The sequence below is a fragment of the Sorex araneus genome, chromosome 4, assembly GCF_027595985.1.
Source record: "Sorex araneus isolate mSorAra2 chromosome 4, mSorAra2.pri, whole genome shotgun sequence".
Taxonomy (NCBI): Eukaryota; Metazoa; Chordata; class Mammalia; order Eulipotyphla; family Soricidae; genus Sorex; species Sorex araneus.
Genome location: NC_073305.1, coordinates 92,666,233 through 92,674,302, shown reverse-complemented (window position 1 = coordinate 92,674,302; position 8,070 = coordinate 92,666,233). Strand labels below are relative to the sequence as shown.

The window sequence follows — 8,070 nt, the reverse complement described above, 5'->3', positions numbered from 1 at the left end:
GTCCTGAGCACCGTTGGGTATGGTCAAACAGACAAACAAAAAACTTGTGTTCCCTTACAAAATTAGTATGCTGAAACCCTAACCCCTAGTGTGTTTTATTTGAAGATTAAAAACTTGAAAATAATCCTTAAGACTAAACGAGATGATAAGGGCAGACTTTCAATTCTTTGTAACTGTTGCCTTCATAAGAAAAAGTAAGCCCCAGGGGCTGGAGCGATAGCATAGCGGGTAGGGCCTTGCACGCGACCCACCCAGGTTCTAATCCCAGCGTCCCATATGGTCCCCTGAGCACCGACAGGGGTAATTCCTGAGTGAAGAGCCAGGAGTAACCCCTCTGCATCGCCGGGTGTGACCCAAAAACCAAAAAAAAAAAAAAGAAAAAGTAAGCCCTGGACACAGCTGAATATATTCACACCCACAAAAAAGAAAAAAAAATCCCTGAACACTTAAAAGGAGGATTAGGAAAATAGCATTACAGGTTGGACTGTATGGTTTGAAAAGCCTCAGGCTTGATCCTGACACCACCTGATCTCTTTAGCACCTTCAGTGTGATGCCCTTGAACACGGAGCCAGGAGTGGTCCCTCCTCTGCCCCACCCAAGCACCACCTGAGATGACTCAAGGAGGAAGGTGTTTGGCTGCTGGTTTAGAGTTGATCAGCATTATCTAGTTTTCCTCCAGTAGAGCTCTATGTAGAGAGTAGTTTTCAGATTTTTTAATATCTTACACGTAGGTGAGATAAAAATAAAGTGGGCTTTAAATAATGAGAAAGTCTATAGCCCCACAAGACACTCTTACTTGGTACTTGGTGAGTCCCAGTAAATATTCATAAAATAAATAAATAAAGCCAATAGTTTGAGTTCACATATTTAATGTTCTTCCCACCCCCAAATGTAAGTTAATCACAGTAAAGAAATACAAGGCTGAGGATTTAGTATAGTAAGCAAGGTGTTTGCCAGGCATGCAACTGACATGGGTTTTATTCCTGGCAACATATAAGTTTCCCTGAGCTCCATTAAGAGTGATCACTTAGGGGCTGGAGCGATAGCACAACGGGTAGGGTGTTTGCTTTGCACGTGGCCAACCTGAGTTGGATTCTCAGCATCCCATATGGTCCCCTGAGTGATCGCCAGGAGTGATTCCTGAGTGCAGAGCCAGGAGTAACCCCTGTGCATCGCCGGATGTGATCCAAAAAGAAAAAAAAAGAAAATATTAAGCTCATGTAATAACAAATAATATAGTGCTCATTTCAGCAGTATATATACTAAACTTGGACTGATACAGAGAAGATTATCATGGCCCATGAACAAGGATGATACAGAAATGTGTGAAGTTTATTTGGTTGTCATCCCCCCAATAATAATAATAAATAAAATAAAGGTAGTGATTTAATTTAAAATTTCAACAAATATTTGGAAGATGGAAAATAGATGGTAATTTGCTGACATATAACAGAAAGCTGGAGCTTTTGTGTAAAATACAATGAGGTGACTTCTGGCACCATATAAACTCATTCACCAGCCATGATCTAGAGACTCATAAATAAATCTCAAAAGAGATCAACAAATTGCAGAATTCTTCCAGACAGCCCCTCACCCCCAGCTGAGTCTTGCAGGGCACCCCAGAGGGGGGGAAAGTGAGCCCAGCACTTGCCGAGGCTTGCGCGGCCAACTTGAACTTCGGCCGGAGAGAGGGAATGAGAGTTGAGTGGGCTAGGGAGGACTGCATGCAATATACGGCATACAGCAAGTTTATTGAAATCCAAGCAGGTTTACATAGTCTTCCTTTAGCAATAATCAGCAGGTTACATAAATGGCATGAACATTATTAAATGGTGAAAGCAACTTTATTTTTGCCAATCTTGCTTGTTTTTCGGTTCCTTCTCTCAGCCTTGAGAAACGTGGGAAAGCAGATGTGGCCTTGAGCATGGCCATGGCAGACTCGAGCCAATCCTCCCTTCAGCCTCCTCTTGAGTCCAGCTGCCAGAGCATGGTGGCCCTTCAACTTTTCTCTCGAGGCAGGTTGCCAGAGCATGGTGGCCCTTCAACCCCCTTTCCAGGCTGGCCGCCAGAGCATGGTGGCCCTCCGGCTGCCTGTCAAGATTGGCTGTCAGGGGATGACTCGCCCTCATACCACGTTTCTCCATACTCATTCCTGTTTACAGGAACTAAGGCAGGGGGTGCCTAGGCCCCCTCCTCACCCATCTCTGTTTACAGGGACAGAGGCAGAGGGTGCCCAGGCCCGTCCCCAACAAGTACTTGCCTGAACAGAGTCCCGGCAGCCAAAAATCTCCACGTTCCACAATCACCGTCATGTCCCAGCTGAACTCCACTGCTTAGGTCTAGCCTCATTCAAATATTTCAATCTGTTGAAAAAACTCAGGTGTGCAGGCTTTGTGACTGAAATCTCCAGGTTTTCAAGGAGTCAGGGATGTGCTACCTCCTGCCATATCTCTACTTCCAGAAGTCCTGGTAGTCACTCTCTCTCTCTCTCTCTCTCTCTCTCTCTCTCTCTCTCTCTCTCTCTCTCTCTCTCTCTCTCTCTCTCTCTCTCTCTCTCTCTCTCATCCCATTGCTCATCGATTTCCTCAAGCGGGCACCAGGCAGGAACGTCTCCATTGTGAGACTTATTACTGTTTTTGGCATATCGAATATGCCATGGGTAGCTTGCCAGGCTCTGCCGTATGGGCAGGATACTGTTGGTAGCTTGCTGGGCTCTCCGAGAGGGATGGAATAATTGAACTGGGTTCAGCCGCATGCAAGGCAAATGCCCTACCCGCTGTGCTTTCGTTCCAGTCCACTATCACTCTAGCCCCTATTTTTTTTAATGTGACACCTGAAACTCCATGTGTGACCCATATGAAATTCAATGAAGCTGGTGACCTAGGACATGTCCTCCTCCCTGGCACAGATCCTGGTGACTGCAAGCGAACAGCAGAATCATCTGCCACTAATGTATCTGATGATTCTTCTTCCTGAAGCTGTTACGAAAATAAATTTTTTTTTTTTTTTTGCTTTTTGGGTCACACCCAGCGATGCTCAGGGGTTACTCCTGGCTTTGCACTCAGGAATTGCTCCTGGCAGTGCTTGGGGGACCATATAGGATGCCGGGGATCGAACCCAGGTTGGCCGCGTGCAAGGCAAACACCCTACCTGCTGTGCTATCGCTCCGGCCTAACGAAAATAAAATTTTTTAAAAATGAATAAAATACAATGAGGAGGAGCTGGAGATACAGTGCTGCATAGAAAGAGCTAGTCTAGCAGGCTGCTGAACCAGGTTCAGCATATGTCCCAGGGAGCACATATGATCCCCCAAACCCTACCAGGACTGATTGCTGAGCAAAGAGCCAGAAGAAAGCACTGAACATTGCCAAGTGTGCCCCCAAAGCCAAAACTAAAATAAATAAATACAACAGAATGCCATGAAGAGAAGGCTGTAGGGAGAAGAGTTATAACACTGCAGTGAAATCAGGCAAGTTCTAGTTGTGGATTGCCATGTTTGAACAGCGTAGTGAATTAGTATCTTCTGGAACAACCCTTCAGGTAGTTGGTCTGACTACCCCTTCTCTCTAGGAGCAGAGCAACTAGAAGCGCTAGCCTTATCAGTTCTAAGAGGAGAGGCTTCTTTCCAAGGAATTTAAAGAACTTCCTAGAGAGGCCTAAGGCTTCTTCTACTCTTTAGAAGTTATAGCCAAGAGCAAAATCTCTGCCCACCCCTATCCTGACTTTCTGGTGTTTTTCCAAATGGTCCTTATGCTCGCCATCTGGAAAGTCGGAATAGTTGACCTCTGACTCAAGTACTTATACATTGCCACTGATAAGAGAGGAAAAATCTATTGAGAAACTTAAATGCAGCAGTAGAAACCCTTGCCCATCTCTATGCTAGTGAACCTAGTCTTTTGTTAATACAAATAAACATGTCGCCAGAAATAGAAAGAAAATGTAACATATATATTATATATATGTACATATATACTAACTAGAAATACATGTGTGCATACATATATATGTGTATATGTATGCACACACATATTTCTAGATAATATTGCAAATCAGTGGGGAGAAGGTAAGTGATTTAATAAATAATGATGAAGCAATTGATTTTTCCATATATGGGAGTTAAAAAAATTTTTCCTCTTCTTGTCTCCGTGTTTGAATGGAATAAAGAATATGAAATAAAATTACAAAATTTTTAGACATAAACAGAATAAAGTGTCTTGATTAAATGAGGGCAAAGAGTCTAATCAAGCACATAGAGCAGAATCTATAAAAGACAACTGATCAAATGAGTGCCAGTAAAACTTGAAATTATGTATGACAAAGGTACAATAAACTAAGTGAAAGACATGCACAAGCTGGAAGATATTTTGTAACTTGTGTAACCAAAATAAGTATAATAAGCAGAAGAATTATAATCATTCTGCTAAATAAATAGGCAAAGCAAGAGGGAAAATGGAGCAATGGATTTAAACGAAGGTAAAAATGAATGGCAAAATAAAGATATTTAGAGACATTAATTCAAATATTACTCAGAGCCATGCAAACTAGGGTATCCTATAGCTATTATATCAGGAAAAGTTGCCGTTTGACAATAGCATATATTATAGTAAGTGTGTCAAGTAGTACTGTCTCACTGTTGTCTCGTTCATCAATTTGATTCAATGGGCACCAGGAACGTCTCCATTGTGAGACTTGTTACTGTTTTTGGCATATCGAATACACCATGGGGAGCTTGCCAGGCTCTGCTGTGTGGGTGGGATACTCTTGGTGGCTTGCCGGCCTCTCCGAGAGGGACGGAGGAATCGAACCCGGGTTGGCCTCATGCAAGGCAAATCCCCTACCCACTGTGCTATCGCTCCAGTCCAAGTAATAGAACTTATTGTACACTCTTGGAGGAAATAAGTATTGCAGCTATACTGGTCAATATAGGAAGCAAAGATTGCTAACCCTATCCACATTGCTTTCTTTCAAGGGCACAAAGCTATCCTTCTTTTCCCAATGTCTTACGCATTTAGGTGTGGTCATTTGACTTTTATTCTTGGAATGGTCTTAAAAGTACATGGTCCTATAGAAATAAATTTGCATTGATAAGCACGAAGGAAGAGAAAGAGAGAGATGAATGATGGAGAACATGAATTTCTTTAGAGGTGAAAAAGCCAACAGAGTACATCTCAGGTTGAGATGTGTGGGTGAACCTCCAGTGTAGAGAAGACCAATAGTTTCATTTTAGGGTGTCCTATTCATCATGGTACTGTTCGTATTGCCAAAGTTAAATGTCCAGTATATTGACAAAATTTGAATAGAGAAATATTAAGTTAAGTTGATCTAGTGGCAGATGTTTTTGTTTTGTTTGGGGGCCACATTCAGCAATGCTCAGAGGTTACTTCTGGCTCTGCACTTCAGAATTATTCCCGGTGGTGCACAGGGCTGGGGATTGAACATGCAAGAGAAGTGCTCTACCTGCTGTATTATAGCTTCAGCCAAAAGCGGAAGATTTTTTTGTTTGTTGGGGTTGCTTAATGCTCTTATTTAGGAATTTTATTTAGGGTCTAGTACAGTGCCCTGAGGAATAGTAAATTAGAAGAGTTCTATGAACTTCACTGAGCAGATAAAGCTGAATTTAAATAAAGTGCTAATAAGGACTGATAAGAAAAACATTTCTAATCAGGTCGGATAGATAGTACAGCAGGTAAGGTGCTTGTCTTACCTGCACCTTATGTGGCTGCCTCGATTAGATCCTTTGAAGCACATATGGTCCGCAGAGCACCAGAAGGAGTATTCCCTAATCACAGAGTCAGGAGTAAGGCCTGAGCACCACTGGATGTAGCCCTCAAGATGAAAAGAATTTTAGGGCTGGAGTGATAGCACAGCAGGTAGGGCATTTGCCTTGCATGCGGCCGACCCAGGTTTGATTCCCAGCATCCCATATGGTCCCCTGAGCACCGCCAGGGGTAATTACTGAGTGCAGAGCCAGGGGTAACCCCTGTGCATCACCGGGTGTGACCCAAAAAGAAAAAAAAAGAATTTTAAAAAGAAAAAGATTCACATATGCTTAACATTATATAAGACTTGTAAGAGGGTCTGGAGGGCCGGAGAGATAGTACAGAAGGTAGGGGATTTGCCATGCATACAGCTCACCAGTTTCCACACCTGGCATCGCATATGGTCCCCTGAGCACCACCAGGAGTAATTCCTGAGTGCATAGCCTGAAGTAACCCCGGAGTATTGCTGGATGTGACCCAAAAAAGACAAGAGTGACTGAAGTGAAGAGATGATCCAGAGGGTCTTTTGCCTTGTATGTGGCTGACCCTGGTTCAATTCCTGGCACTACATATGCTCCTCACGTGCCACCAGGAGTGATCCCTGAGCACAGAGCCAGGACTATATAGGATACAGGGGATACAACCCTGGTCGGCTGAGTACAAGCAAGTGCCTTAGCTGCTGAATTATCATCTCTTAGGTCCCTTTACCATTTTAACTGTGACATTTAGCCTCTCCAAAAGGATTATATCTTGCTTGTTTGTCGATCCCATTTCTTGGCTAAGACTGGGAAATACATTTTCCTTAATCCCTTCACACATATAGATCCGGTTTAGAATAGAACAGAACTTAAAAAGAAGCGTATGAGATTTGAAAACTGAATGGAATTGAAGGTGCCATGATCAGAAATTCATTGCTGCCTGACCAGGTAACTTTAGAGGCAGAGATGCTGGAATAAATCTAGTTCTTCCTCTTCTTCATTTTGTGTCTTGCTTCTCTTGCCATCTGCTGGTCCTACTGACCAACAGCAGCCCCTAACCCACCACTAGGCTGCGGTGTAAAGACAAAGGAATCAATTTCCCTGACTCTAACAGTTTGAAAGGCCTTTCCAAGTGTACTTCCCTTCGGCCCCCCTTGGGTAAGCAGTTACACTTAGTTTTTTGGATTTTTTTTTTTAATCTGCTTCAGTTTCTTCACTCACTCTTTGCAGTCCCAGCCATAAGTGGAATGTGTAGTGTTGCTTTCTATTATCTTCTGACCCTCTTTTCTGGACCTTAAAGACTTTTACTTACTTGTGGTCTATTTCTAATAATATGCCCCTTACTCTTGCTATTGGGGCAGGGCTTTATTTTCTTGCTGATACACTAGAATCTTCTGATCTCTGGTCTGCTGTTCCCATTGCTTCAGTAGTGTTTTTCCTTAAGGTGGTAGAATGGTCACCACAATTAAGTGTATGCTCTCACTGCGAAACTTTCTCTTTATATCCTTTTCTCCTATTTTAGGAAAGAAAAATTTTAACATGTCTCTAGAAGAATCTCCATTTTCTCACCAATCAGGACAGGTTTGTAGACCTTTCTCTGGTCACTCTGGATGGTCATGAGTTTGGTTTAGCTCCTTAGCTCCTCCTCGGCGTGTTTATCAAGACATCCCGGGAAATTTAGAAAACATATTTTGAGTGGGGTAGTGGGGCTAGCTCAGTGGCTAAAAAATCCTGCCGTCCAAGTGTTAGACTATGAGTTTGATCCTTGGTACTGCCCACATGTACATGGAGAAATTCTAGTAACTCTTCTGTAGCAGTTTATGGCTCTTCTCTATAGGCACAGCTGAATATGTGATCTCTAGTGCAAAGTCAAGTATGTTTGAGCACCAAACTGAAGTTTCTGATACCCCAGCAAGCACCACAACTAAATTATGTGCAAGTTCTTTGGCCAGGGATCCGCCCCTGGTAGGCACCACAATCAAGCATGTGACCGTAGATTATTGGTTATTGTACTAAGTGTAATAATAAACTACGTTATTACACAATACAAAGATTATCCTTTCAAACGAATGCTTTTGTGTTTTGGGAATTGATCAGTAAGTATTTAACATACTTCATTTGCAACTCAGAATCATTAAGGATAAGTTAATTTTCTAGGGGAAAAAAATGAAAAAAATCTTTTTTTGTAGAACAAAAACTAAACTCAGGGCATCTAACATGCTAGGCAGGCAATTTGCAGCTGAGTTACAACCCTGGCACGAAGGTACTTTTCTACATCCAGTAGCTTAAGTTTCTGATCTGGTAGTATAGGTTCCATGAAGAGAAAGATCAA

At 42.6% G+C, this 8,070-nt stretch overlaps 1 non-coding gene across 1 annotated transcript; it reads left to right on the top strand.

Annotated features, from left to right (window-relative positions):
• The first annotated feature begins 1,239 nt into the window (after nt 1-1,239).
• Nucleotides 1,240-1,346, top strand: LOC129404562 (U6 spliceosomal RNA). The gene has a single exon (XR_008629956.1). It is a non-coding gene; the product is annotated as a U6 spliceosomal RNA (small nuclear RNA).
• The last annotated feature ends 6,724 nt before the right edge of the window (nt 1,347-8,070 follow it).